The sequence below is a fragment of the Heptranchias perlo genome, unplaced genomic scaffold, assembly GCF_035084215.1.
Source record: "Heptranchias perlo isolate sHepPer1 unplaced genomic scaffold, sHepPer1.hap1 HAP1_SCAFFOLD_70, whole genome shotgun sequence".
NCBI lineage: Eukaryota > Metazoa > Chordata > Chondrichthyes > Hexanchiformes > Hexanchidae > Heptranchias > Heptranchias perlo.
In genome coordinates this window covers 209,586-224,267 of record NW_027139729.1, presented here as the reverse complement: position 1 = coordinate 224,267, position 14,682 = coordinate 209,586, and the positions used below count along the sequence as shown (strand labels likewise).

The 14,682-nt window shown below is 40.4% G+C and overlaps 1 long non-coding RNA gene and 1 other non-coding gene across 3 annotated transcripts; one reads left to right on the top strand and one right to left on the bottom strand.

The window, feature by feature from the left end:
- Nucleotides 1-770: 770 nt before the first annotated feature.
- trnag-ucc (transfer RNA glycine (anticodon UCC)) lies at nt 771-842 on the bottom strand. Its single transcript has one exon. It is a non-coding gene; the product is annotated as a tRNA-Gly (tRNA).
- Nucleotides 843-3,486: 2,644 nt separating this feature from the next.
- On the top strand, nt 3,487-12,276 carry LOC137318439 (uncharacterized). Of its 2 annotated transcripts, XR_010961905.1 has the most exons (5): nt 3,487-3,818; nt 3,912-4,011; nt 4,386-4,471; nt 9,903-9,965; nt 10,342-12,276. It is a non-coding gene; the product is annotated as an uncharacterized lncRNA (long non-coding RNA). The 2 variants fall into 2 exon arrangements; XR_010961904.1 differs by lacking the exon at nt 3,487-3,818 and having other exon boundaries at nt 3,835-4,011.
- The last annotated feature ends 2,406 nt before the right edge of the window (nt 12,277-14,682 follow it).

Genomic DNA, 14,682 nt, shown 5'->3' with positions numbered 1-14,682 from the left:
CCCAGAACTGAACACAGTACTCTGAATGAGGACTAACCAGAGCTCTGTATAACTGTGACATAACTTCCACTCCTTTTTATTCCCGTTCCCTTGAGATAAAGATCATCTCCATTTTAACTTTTTTTAGTGAATTAATAATCACTGTTAGTGATTTCTGTACTTGGATCCCCATATGCCTTGATTCCCCGAGAGTTCAAAAATCTATCGATCTCAGCTTTGAATATATTCAACGACTGAGCATCCACAGCCCTCTGGGGTTGAGAATTCCAAAGATTCACAACACTTTCAGTGAAGAAATTCTTCCTAATTTCGATCCTAAATGGCCGGTCCCTTATCTTGAGACGATGACCTCGAGTTCTTGATTCTCCAGCAGGGGAATCAGCCTCTCCTCACCTACCCTGTCAAACCGCCTAAGAATTTTATACGTTTCAATCCGATCACCTCTCATTCTTCTAAACTCCAGCGAATATAGGCCAATTTTTCCTCATAGTACAATTGCAGCAAGATCTCTTTACTCTTATATTCCAACACCCTTGCAATAAAGGCTAACATATCATTTGCCTTCCTCACTCTCATTAGACCCTTGGTAACTATTTATTTCCAGTATGTTTTTCCTCTGTTCCTTCTATAGGGAAAATAAATGAACGTTGAAAACATTTTGATACAATTACAGCGGTTTATATTTTGGAAACAATATCCAGCTGAACTGCATCAAATTGGATTCCAAACTTCTCGTTTCTGAAGGAAGTGAATTAATAAGAATAATTAATTGCGATGGCCGGGAATCGAACCCGGATCAACTGCTTGGAAGGCAGCTATGCTCACCACTATACCACCATCGCTGACAATCAGTCAGAATTAATTAGTTCCTAAACATTAGACCCTGAAAAGACACTGCAGGGTGTTGGATTTTGTTCTTCATTTAAACTGGTTTCTGACGGATCCTTTCTCGCTCTGTTGCAGTTCCCGTTTCCGCCCAGTCGATGACGCCAACCCCCAATCAATGGAAATTACACAACAGCCAGTAATTCTTCACCTGATATCGGACTGAAGAGACAGTCGATACCTGCAATACTTGACCGGCTGGAAATACATTTTGCCGCAGCTCACATCAGCCATTGAGTAAAGTTAAATAATTATATTAAATCATTACAGAGACCTGACTGCCAGCTGGGCACGAATGGTAGCTTATTATTCAAGTCAAAAAGATCTTTAGAAAGGACAGGGAAATAGGGAAAGGAGGAGGAGCAGCAATATTACTAAAGGACAATATTACAGCAGTTCAAAGATAAAATATCAGTGAGGGTGAGCAGGCAGTGTAAACACTCTGAAAGACCCATCACAAGTGGCCCCACTGTACTCCTCCAGAATGTGTAAGAAGGGAGAGTGCGGGAGGATTTCTTTATTCTTTGTGAGATTGTGGAAATATCTGGAAGAGGAAAAACCGGCGGTAAAGCTCGGGCCAAGGCCAAGTTCGCTCATCCCGGGCCGGACTACAGTTCCGTCTTCACAGGCTCTTGCGAAAGGGAAACTGCACTGAACGTGTGGGTGCAGGAACCTCGGTCTATCTGGGTGGTTTGTTCGGGCATCTGACGGCTGAAATCCTCGAGCTGGCCGACAACGCGGCCCGCGACAACAAGAAGACCCGCATCATCCCCAGACACCTGCAGCTGGCCATCCGCAACGACGAGGAGCTTAACAAGCTGCTGGGACAGATGACCATCGCTCAGGGCGGGGTGCTGCCTGATATCCAGGCCGAGCTGCTGCCGAAGAAAAGTGCTGGGAGCATTAAGAACAAGTGAAGCGGCCAAGATTTAATCTACTAACAGGACAAGGACAGGTCCAATCTTATTAAATCATTTGAATAAGTAACAGAAGGAATAGATAAGGGTAACCTGGTAGATGTAATACATTTGGATTTTCAGAGTGCCTTATATAAGGTACCGCATTGTAGACTCATGGCAAAGTTCAGTGCACGTGGAGTCAGGGGACAGGTAGCGGAATGGATAGCAAGCTGGCGACAAAACAGAAAACAGATAATAGGGGTCACGGGTAGCAGCTTGGAGTGGCAAAAAGTGGGAAGTGGTTTAACACAGGGATCAGTGCTGGGACCACTCCTGTTCACAATTAACATTAAAGATTTGGATTCGGGAATCGGAAGTACAATTTCAAAATTTGACGATGACACCAAATTGGGGGGTACAGTTAATACAAAGGAAGAATGTGTCAAAATGCAAGAGGACATTAATAAACTTACAGAATGAAGAATAAGGAGCTCACACACTGCTTGGAAAATAACAGTCTAAACAGGATAGAGGAGCAAAGGGATCGAGGGGTACAGAGACACAAATTACTGAAAGTCGCGACTAAAAGTAGCTTCGCCAGTGTTACCGTCTCACAAAGACACTCGCACTCAATCTGTGAAAAGATAATAACCATAAAATGGGACTGAAGCCGAACACATCCCCAGTTACAGTGAGACCCGGCCCGGACATCTCATTCTCTCTGTTTTATATCAGACAGTATCCCACCTTCATGTCCAGCACAAGAGAGAGAGAGAGACAGTATCAGTCTTACACTTCCTATCTGTGTCCAAATCACGCTCAATAGCAGTATCCACCTTCATATACAGCACCAGAGAGAAAGAGGGAGGCAGACATGGTGAGAGAGACAGAGAGAGCAGTGAGGCAGAGTAACAGACAGACATAAACAGTAATAGTTCCAGACTGAGCGGTAAAGTTCCGTTTTATCCAGAAAGATCGCGTTGGAAAGACAGAAGATGCAGTCTCATCTCTCACTGATATTGTACGAGGGACAGACACATTATTAATCCCACACTCAGGGACAGTGCAGAGAATGACAAAAACAATGGGCCACATTTAATCCGCTCTTGCCTGTTGCAGCATGTGCAGTTTTGCGGCTCAGGGCTGTTCGATATTACTCTCAGTGACCGAGAGTATCACTCCGCTTAAATTAATCTGGGACTGTTGCTGTCAGATATTAATCCTACACGGTCCCAGCAAATACACCGACTCCCACTTTACTATCATGTTTCTCCAGGATTGGTTTCAGAAATCCTCCCTCCAGTTTAGGAGTCACACAGTGGAGAGGCCAAGAAAGAACAAGATTTTTTGGCTCGTTCCACAGCCGCCCACTTTATCACTGAAAGACTCTTTACCATCAAAAGATACCGAAAGAAACAGCAGGGATGGAAACATCTAGTTTAATAGTTAGAGATTGTAAAGTCAGTCTGGATTCCAGCGTTAGGCACTGGTGGAATCCCATCTGTTTTCCATTCTGGTGCCTGTTCCTGCACTGCCTGTGGACCCCATTCCCTCTGACCTTTCCCCCAGACCCACTTCCTTTGCTCAGACTCGGAAAAATTCCAATTGGGGAAAGTTTCCATCGATTTTTGTATTGGGAATTAAACCAGATATCTGCGCATGCGTGAATAAGCCCCGCCCCCAGCGCTGGTAGTGTAAGCAGAAGAGCGCATGCGCGCTCCCCTCCCCCAGCTCGGCCTGTGGGCGCCATTCCCTCAGTGAGCGGAAGAAGATGGTTTAAAACAGCCGGGAATGGAGAGATCACGGCCCCCGGGGGAAGGGAGCAAAGAGCAGCCTCGTTACAGCAGCTCATCGCTTCGGGACCGTGTCCGCAGATGGGCTCAGAGATCGGCATTGAGTCCGGGGGAAGGTCAGGGGGAGTCCGGGGGCTGTTTGTAAGAGGCGGAGTGGATCAGGAACTGGTCCCGGAACATGGAGTGAGCGGGGGAAGGGAGAGGTCATTCTCGGGCTGTGTGTGTACAGGGTGTGTCCAGGGTAAGGGAGACAGAATGGGAAGAACCTGCTATTTAAAATCATTGCTGCTTTCTCTCCCCAAACCAGTGGTGAATGTTCCTGGTTTCGTTCCAGTCTCACGCTGTTTATTGTTACTGGAGAGTGAAGAGTGGAAACAGAGCCGGACAGTAAGGATGTGGGGAGTTACACAAAGAGCGTCGATTGCAGGCATCAGGTGAGAAGTGTGAAGGACACATTTTAAACAGCGGCTGTTTGGTTTCAGTTGAACGGTTTGTCCCCTGGGAGAGGGGATTAGAAACCTGACTTGTACAAATGTCCCTGCCCCATCGGGTAGTCCCATTCACGGATCAGTGCAGGGGTTGGGTTGTATCTGAATGTCACTAAATTGTTGTAAAACAGTCCAACACACCGGGTGTGCAGAAGCTGAGTGCTGCAGTACTGCAGTGGAGTCAGACACTGACACTGTTTGTATTGCTGGTTTTCATTTGTGGTTATTCAAAATAATTATTAATAGATATTAAACTGATCACTTTTGTATTTTCTACCTCACTTGTTCTTGAGTTACAAGAGATAATTTTCTTTCTACAGGCAAACCCTTGAAGATGCCAAAATCAGTGTGATGTTTCCTCCACCGAGGCACAAGGAACAGTGCAGCCAGCTCCTTCTCACACACAGTAAGTACATTATCACACACAGAGCACGGAGACACAGACAGGTCATCAGTTCCACAGTCTCAGACAGCAGGAGTAGTCAGTCCCACACTGATCCCAAGTTCCAGAGACACGTTTTCAATCCAACAGTCAAACAGAGCAGGTGAGGCAGACACTGTTCCATTTCCCCCTAACTCAGTCCCGCTGACAGGTGGATACAAAAATCCCAGTCCAAAATCACACTCTCAGATTGTCAATTTCACAAAAGGGCAACATTAGCCATGACTTAAACACCAGATAGAAATCACACATGGTACCCGATTGAAAGGGACAGAATGAACCCCAACAATGTACCCCAAGATTCCAATTGAATACCAGCCCAGAACTCTCACACACATGTGAGTTTAATACATGCAGTATCCATTCGAATAGTGTCCCATTAGAATACAAATTGCAAGTCGAAAACTCACGTACAGTATCAGATTGAGAAATGCTGTGACAGTGTAACCTGAGAAACAAATTAGAAACCAGTTTATAATACACTCACAGTATGAGATGTAAAGATACAGTATCAATTCTATTAGTGCAGACTGAGATACACATTAAATACCAGTCCAAATATGTCACAATATATGTTTGAAAGATACATTATCTTTCACAATAATACTCATAGATATACATATTTAATACTAGTCCAAAAAGTACACAAATTATTTGATTAAAACCTCCAGCATCAAATCCAAAAGTGTGTCCATATTTACCAATTTATTAATGAGAAAAACTATTTAAACATTAAGATATTAAAGCTACAGTATTGAATACCATAATGTAATCTGAGAGAATAATTATACACAGACACAGAATGAATCTCACACTCACATACCATACCAGAGACTGACAGATGCAGAAGGAATCCCAAACTCACATACAGTACTAGAGTTTGCCAGATGCAGAGTGAATCCCACACTCAAGTATGGTACCAGAGTTGACAGAAACAGAATGAATCCCACACAGGCATACAGTACCAAGGACTGAGAGATACCGAGTTCATCCCACATTCGAATAAAGCACTAGAGACTTAGAGGTAAAGTATGAATCCCACACTCACACACAGCACCAGAGACTGACAGATACAGAATGAATCCCACACTCACGCACAGCACCAGAGACTGAGAGATACAGAATGAATCCCACACTCACACACAGTACCTGAGATTGACAGATACAGAATGAATCCCACACTCACACACAGTACCTGAGATTGACAGATACAGAATGAATCCCACACTCACACACAGTACCTGAGATTGACAGATACAGAATGAATCCCACACTCACACACAGTACCAGAGACTGAGAGATACAAAGTGAATCTCACAGTCACCTACATTGGTTCAGGCTGAGTTACACATTATGTACCAGAGCAAAAATCTCACAGTCATAGATTGAAAGATACTGTATCAATTCCAGCAATGCAGACTTAGTTACACATTACGTACCAGTCCAAAAATCTCATGGTGTCAGACTGAAAGATACAGTATCAATTCCATTAGTGCAGACTGAGCTGCACATTAGAAACCACTACAAAAAAACTAATACAGATTCAGACTGAAATATACAGCATTCCATTCATGCAGACTGAGCTACACATTATTAACAAGTTCAAAAATGTCACCATATCAGTGGGAAGATGAACAAATTCACAATTGTGTTCCCAATGTAGATTTAATAGAAGTCCAAAAATAGATGCCCACATTATCTTATTACATTTCAAAATATATCATTATCTACCAAGTAAAGACTCGGAAAAATTATTCATATATTAAGGTCTTAAAGATACAGATTTGAACACCATACTGTAAATGAAGATACAAATTAGATACAGATAAAGAATGAATCTCTCACTCCGATAGAGGGCCAGAGACTGACATATAGAATGATTCCAAAACTCATACAATGTACCAGCGACTGACAGATTCAAAATGAATCCCACACGCACACACTGCAGCACAGAGTGACAGATACAGAATTTATATCACTCACGCACAGTTCAGAAATTGATAGATACAGAATGTCTCACTCACATACAGCACCAGAGACTGACAGTAACAGAACGAATCGCCCAGACACACAATGTCAGAGACTGACAGATACAGAATGAATCCCAAACTCACACACAGTACCAGAGACTGATAGATACAGAATGAATCTCAAAATAACACACAGTACCAGAGACTGATAGATACAGATTGAATCCCACACTCACATAGAGTATCAGGGACTGACAGTCACAGAATGAATCTCACATTCGCACTACTGCATACTGAGTTACATTTTACATACCAGTCCAAAGATATCATAGTGTCAGATTGAAAGATACAGTACAAATTCCATTAGTGCAGACTGAGCTACATATTAGATATTTTAGTAAATACTCATCGAGTATTATACTGAAATAAACAGTATCAATACCATTGGTTCAGACTGAGCTACACATTACATACTGGTCCAAAAACCTCATAAATGATCAGACTGCAAGATACTGTATCAATTCTATTAGCACTGCCTGACCTGTACATTACATACCGGACTGAAAATACCATACAATATTAGACTGAAAGATACAGTATCAATTCCATCAGTGAAGACTGAGCCACACATTATATAGCAGTCCAAGAATCTCATACCTTATCAGACTCAAAGATACATTATCAATTCCATGGCACGTACTGAGCTACATGTTACACACCAGTCCAAAAATTTCATAAAGTATCAGATTGAAAGATTCAGTATCACTTCCATTATTGAAGACTGAGCTACACATCACATTCCCGTACAGAAATCTCATACAGCATCAGACTGATAGATACAGTATCAATTCCTTTAGTGCAGGATGAGCTACATATTACATACCAGTCCAAAAATATCATGCAGTTTTCGAGTCAGATACAGAATTAATTCCATTATTGCAGACTGAGCTACACATTACATACCAGTCCAAAAGTCTCATACAGTATCAGACTGATAGATACAGTATCAATTTCTTTAGCGCAGGCTGAGCTACATATTACATACCAGTCCAAAAATCTCACACAATATTAGATTGAGATCCAGAATTCATCCCATTATTACAGACTGAGCTAGACATGACATACCAATCCAGTAATTTCACTTTGAACAGATTGAAAGGTACATTATCATTCACAATAGAGTTCAGAGATTAAGATGTAATCCCACTCCAAAACTCACACACGTTGTTTGATTAAAGAAAATCAAAAAGTAATCCATATTTACAAATTAAACACTAGATGAAGAAATGTATATAATTTAAAGTATTAAAGATACAGTTTCAAATATGATACTGTAAACTGAAATAAGAATACAGAATGAATTCAGACTTGCACATTGTCTCAGAGACTGAATTACAAAATGAATCCCACACTCAGATAATGTAGCAGAGAATGGCAGATACAGAATGATTCCCACACTCACATATAGTACCAGAGACTGACAGATACAGAATGAATCCCACACTCACACACAGTACCAGAGACTAATAGATACAGAATGAATCCCACACTCACAGACTGTACTGGAGACTGACAGTTACAGAATGAATGTCACAGTCACATTACTGCAGGCTGAGTTACACTTTACAGACCAGTCCAAAGATCTCATAGTGGCAGATTGAAAGATACAGTATAAATTCCATTAGTGCAGACTGAGCTACATATTAGTTATATTGGTAAATACTTGTGTTATACTGAAATAAACATTATCAATACCATTGGTACAGACTGAGCTATACATTACATACGAGTCCAAAAATCACATATGATCAGACTGGAAGATATAATTTAAATTCTATTTGCACCGTCTGAGCTCAACATTATCTAACAGTCCAACAATCCCATACAATATTAGACTGAAAGATACAGAATCGATTCTATTAGTGCAGACTGAGCCACACATTATATAGCAGTCCAAGAATCTCATACCGTATCAGACTCAAAGATACAATATCAATTCCATTAGCACAGACTCACCAGTCCAAAAATCTCATACAGTATCACATTAAAAGATTCAGTATCAATTCCATTAGTGCAGGATGAGGTATATATTACATCCCAGTCCAAAAATCTCATACAGTGTTAGACTCAGATACAGAATTAATTCCATTATTGCAGACTGAACGACACATTAAATACCAGTCCCGTAATTTCAACGTGAACAGATTGAAAGGTATATTATCGTTCACAATCGAGTTCAGAGATTAAGACGTAACACTACTCCAAAACTCACACATGTCATTTGATTAAAGAAAATCAAAAAGTCTATCCATATTAACAAATTGAATGCTCGATGAAGAACTGTATATACTTTAAAGTGTTAAAGATAAAGTTTCAATACAATATTGTAAACTGAAATAAGAATACAGAATGCACATTGTCACAGAGATTGAATTACAGAATGAATCCCACACTGAGATAAAGTAGCAGAGAAAGGCAGATACAGATTGTATCCCACTCTCACAGACAGTACCAGAGACTGACAGATACAGAATGAATGCATCACTTGTATATATTACCTGGAGACTGACAGATGCAGAATATACCCCATGCTCACACTCCGTACCAGAGACTGACAGATTCAGAATAAATCCCAGTCTCACATACAGTACCAGAGACTGACCTCTGCTGGCGGTAAGCTGAGGGAACAAATTCACATTATCTGTCATGGTTACAGAAACAGGACAATGTGCAATGTGAGGGAAGTTTCTGTCTGTAACTTTTACTCTCGTGTTTTTGCACATTTTGACGGTGAAAAATGAAGACAATTGATTCATAATAAAGTTTTTGTTTCACTCATTCGATAGTTGTGCATGTGCCCCACTATATTTCACTGCACATTGCACAGTATTTCTCTCTGATTTCTCAGGACACGATTTACATTGCTCCTCTACCCCATTTAGACTCTTATTTTCCATGCAGTATGTGGCCTCATTATTCCCCCTAGCGAAATGCCCCACCTCACACCTTTCTATATTGAAATTCAATGGCCATTTACACGGCCGTTCTGCAAGTTTATTTTGTCCGAGTCTTCCTCAGTATTGACAATACCCCCTAAATCAATTACAAGAATTTAACACAGCATTCCAAGTGGTGTTTGGTCCAACAAAATGTACTTACAGCTCGGCTCCATTCCCAGTTTTTCTAAATCCCACCCGTGCAATATAATGTGAAGAATGAGTTTATCTTCTGTCCCTCTCTCATCTGTAAACTTCAATGACCCGGGGTTTGGGGACATCTACTGGCCGGAAGCAGAACTGCAACAGTTCGGAACAAATTGCTGAAACCGGACAATGTGCAGTGTGAGCGTGATTGTGATTGGTGGCAGGTATTAATTCTGATTTTTTAAACCTGACCATTAACCTTTAGTGTTTGTTATTGAACAGTAAACAGAGCCGGACAGTAAGGATATGGGGAGTTATACAAAGAGCATCTATTGCAGGCATCAGGTGAGAAGTATGAAGGACACATTTTAAACAGTTGCTTTTTTGTTTCGGTTGAACGGTTAGTCCCATGGGAGATGGAAATAGAAATCTGATGTGTGCAAAGTTCCCCGCCCCATCGGCTAGTCCCATTCATGGATCAGTCCAGGGGTTGGGTTGTGTCTGGATGTCACTAAATTGTTGTAAAACAGCCCAACACACCTGGTGTGCAGAAGCTGAGTGCTGCAGTACTGCAGTGGAGTCAGACACTGACACTATTTGTATCACTGGTTTTCATTTGTGGATATTACAATGATTATTAACAGACAGATTCAATTGATCACTTTTGTATTTTCTACTTCACCTGTTCTTGAATTACAAGAGATTCTTTTTCTTCCAACAGTCAAATCCTTGAAGGACCCAGAATCAGTGTGATGTTTCCTGCACCCGAGGCACAAGGAACAGTGCAGCCAGCTCCTTCTCACACACAGTATGTACATTATCACTCACAGAGCACAGGGACGCAGACAGGTCATCAGTCCCACAGTCTCACACCGCAGAAATAGTCAATCCCACACTAATCCCAATCCAACAGTCAAACAGAGCAGGAGAGACAGACGGAATTTCCATATCACAACAACTCAGTACCGCTGACCGTCAGATAAATAATTCCTAGTCCAAAATCACACCCAGTATCAGATTGAAAGGCACTGTGTCAATCTCACATTAGTTCAGCATTAGCTACAAATTAAATACCAGATAGAACTCACACATGGTACCGATTGATAGGTACAGAATGAATCACAATAGTGTACTGCAAGATTCAAATTAAATGCCAGCCCACAACTCATACACATTATGAGTTTAAAGATGCAGTATTCATGACAATATTGTGCACTGAGATACAAATTAGATACCAGTTCAGATGTTACCCATATTTGACTCACATATATGTTCAAAAACCTCATAGTCTCAGAATGAAAGGTAAATTTTCAATTCCTTTACTGCAAACTGAGGTACACATCACATACCAGTCCAAAAATCTCACTGTCAGGTTGAAAGATACAGTATCAATTCCATTAGTGCAGACTGAAGTACACATTAATTACGTGTCCAAAAATCATATTGTTTCAAACTGAAAGGCAGAGTATCAATTCCTTTACTGCAGACAGAGGATCACATTAGATACCAGTCCAAAAATCACGTACAGTTTCATACTGAAAGATATAGTATCGATTTGATTAGGACAGACTGACCTACATGTTACATACCAGTACAAAAATCTCTCACAGTATCAGATTGGAAGATACAGTATCAATCCCATTAGTGCAGATTGAGGTATATATTAGATACCAGTCGAAAAGTCACACTCAGTATCAAATTGAAAGATACAGTATCAATTCCATTAGTGCAGACTGAACTACACCTTACAAACCAGTCCAAATATATTACACAGTATTAGACGGAAAGTTACAGTATGAATGCCATTAGTGCAGACTGAGCTACATATTATATACCGTCCAAAATTCTAATACATTATCACACTAAAATATACAGTATGAATCCTATTAGTGTAGACTCAGCTACACATTACAAACTAGTCCAAAAATCTCTCACCGTGTCTGACTGAGAGTTCGAGTGTCAATTCCATTAGTACAGACTGAACCACACATTACACACCAGTCCAAAAATCTCACACAGTGTCAGACTGAAAGATACAGTATCAATTCCATTCGCCCAAACTGAGCTACACAATAAATACCAGTCCAATAATTTCACAGTAAAAGATTGAAGTGTACATTATCTTCAGAGATTCAGATGTAATCCTACAACAAAACTCACACACGTTGTTTGATTAAAATAAAATCCAAAAGTCTATCCATATTTACAAATTAATGCTAGATGGAAGATTTGCATATATTAATGAATTAAAGATACAATTTAAAGCACCATACTGTAACCTGAAATAAGAATACAGAACGAATACAGACTTGCACTTTGCCCAGAGACTGAGTTACAGAATGAATCCCACACTCACAGACTGTACTGGAGACTGACGGATACAGAATGAATATCACACTCACATACAGTACCAGAGACTGACAGACAGAGAATTAATCCCACACTCACATACAGTCTGACATCTACTGGCCATAAGTGAGAACTGTAACAGATTGGAACAAATTCACATTATCTGTCATTGTTACAGATTCAGGACAATGTGCAATGTGAGGAAATATTTTCTCTCTGTAAATTCTACTCTCGTATTTTTCATATTTTGTCAGTGAAAAATTAGACAATTAATTCATAATAAAGTTTCTGTTTTGCTCATTCGAAAGTTGCCCCATTATATTTCACTCTACATTGCGCAATATTTCTGTCTGATTTCTCAGGACACGATTTATATTAATTCAAATAAACCGAACTGAAACACAAATAAAAACTGAGCGCAAATCTGGAAGTTTCAATGGCGACCGTCAAAAGTGAAAGGGATAAAATATAGAAAAATTTAAAACCGAAAATGCTGGAAAGACTCAGCAGGTCCGGCAGCATCTGTGGAGAAGGGAAGCTCGGGATAACGGTTCAGGACTATGACCCTTCTATAGATCAGAAAGGTTAATCCGACATAATTTAAATAAGGAACGGGAATCAGCAGAGGGAAAAACTTCAGAAAATCAATTAATTTCACTGAATCCGGGCAATTGTGTCCCGTATCCACTGCACAGATCAGGGGAAATAATAATACAAAGGGACAGAGTTAAATTCAACGTTATGGGGGAAATAAATGAATTTTAATGTATTTTTTATATAAATTAGACCCGTTTGTGTTTTGGAAACACTATCCCTCTGAACATCATCAAATTCGGTTCCAGTCTTGGCGTTTCTGAATTCAGCGTGCTGGGATTCAAAACTTTTGCAATTAACTGCTTGGAAGGCAGCGATACTCACCATTATAGCACCTTATTTCACTAGGAGGGAGAAATAGAATGTTTCTGTGGAGTTTGGGACTGAATTGCTCCCTTTGGGTTTCTGGCACTTTAATTATAGACAATAAATATTTCCCAAACATCAGCCCCTGAACAAACACAACAAGCTGATGGAATTTCTCATTTATAGATATTAAATAAGAGGATGACAAAAGCAAATAGGAGGATGTTAGGAAGAAGTCACAAAAACAATTAGTGAAGGAAACAGGAACCATGAAATCAAATTATCAAGGAATAGAAAAAGAAATAGTAAATTATTCCACAGACACAAAAATAAAAGAAAGAAAATCAGAATAGTTTGAGTGCCACTAAGGGATGCACAAGATAAACTCACAGGTAAAGTCAGCGAAATGCCAGAAATATTGAATTATTACTTTGCCTCAGTATTTACCCGGGAGATTAACAGGGTGAACATGATATTAGAGGAAGAAGTCAATAAATAAATCAAGACATTTAAGTAAGAAAGGGAGGTTAAACTCCTGGTCCAGATGGATTGCATCCGCACATATTAAATGATGCAAGGGAAGAGATAGCAGAGGCACTGTTACATATATCGAAAAAGGAATAGTGCCAGAGGACTGGATGACAGTTAATGTGATTCTTATATTTTAAAACAGGAGATAGAACAAGTCCAGGGAACTATAGACCAGTTAACTAAAGGTCGGTGGTGGGAGTGATCATGGAATCCTTTACTCAATGATGCAATAGAAAAACATCTAGAAACCGAAAATATAATAAAGAATAGTCAGCACGGATTTCAGAAAGGGAAGGTTTAACAGTTTGACAGAAGGTTTCACAGTTTAAATTACAGTTCAACATAACTTATCTGCTTTTCAATTCTCCTCCTCTAGAAATAAACCTCTGTGTTTGCTTTTTATGGCCTTATCAACCTGTGTTGCTACTTTTAAAGATTTGTCAATCTGTACCCCTAAATCCCTTTGCTCTTCTACCCCATTTAGACTCTTATTTTCCAAGACGTATTTGGCCTCCTTTTTCCACCGAGCAAAATGCACCACCTCACACCTTTCTTTATGGAAATTTAATGGCCATTTCCACCGCCTTTCAGCAAGCTTATTAAAGGCTTCTTGAATTTGGTCGCAGTCTTACTCAGTTAGGCAATACCCCGTAAATTAATTACAAGAATTTAACACAGCATTACAACTAATGTTTGCTCTAACAAAATGTACTTGCAGCTCGTCTCCATTCCCAGTTTTTCTAAACCCCACTCGTGCAATATAATGTGAAGAATGAGTTTATCTTCTGTCCCTCTCTCATCTGTGAACTTCAATGACCCGGGGTTTGGGGACATCTACTGGCCGGAAGCAGAACTGCAACAGTTCGGAACAAATTGCTGAAACCGGACAATGTGCAGTGTGAGCGTGTTTGTGATTGGTGGCAGGTATTAAATCTGATTGGATATCTGAAGAAACCAATCAGAGAGTGAAAGGAAAAGGTGACGTTGCATCACTCCCAATGACCCAATCACAATCATTGCCTTCCCCCATCCCTCATTACCATAGGGCTGTGGGGCTGCCTATTTAATCCGAGCTCGGAGCGGATTTGGGTCATTTCTGGGTCTGAAATTGAGTTTGAAAATGCCTGAGGACAAGAAAGCAGCTCCCAAGAAGGGCGCCAAGAAAACCTTGAGTAAAGCACCAGCCAAGAGCGGCAAGAAGCGGAGAAAGTCGAGGAAGGAGAGTTACTCCATCTACGTCTACAAAGTGATGAAGCAGGTTCACCCCGACACCGGCATCTCC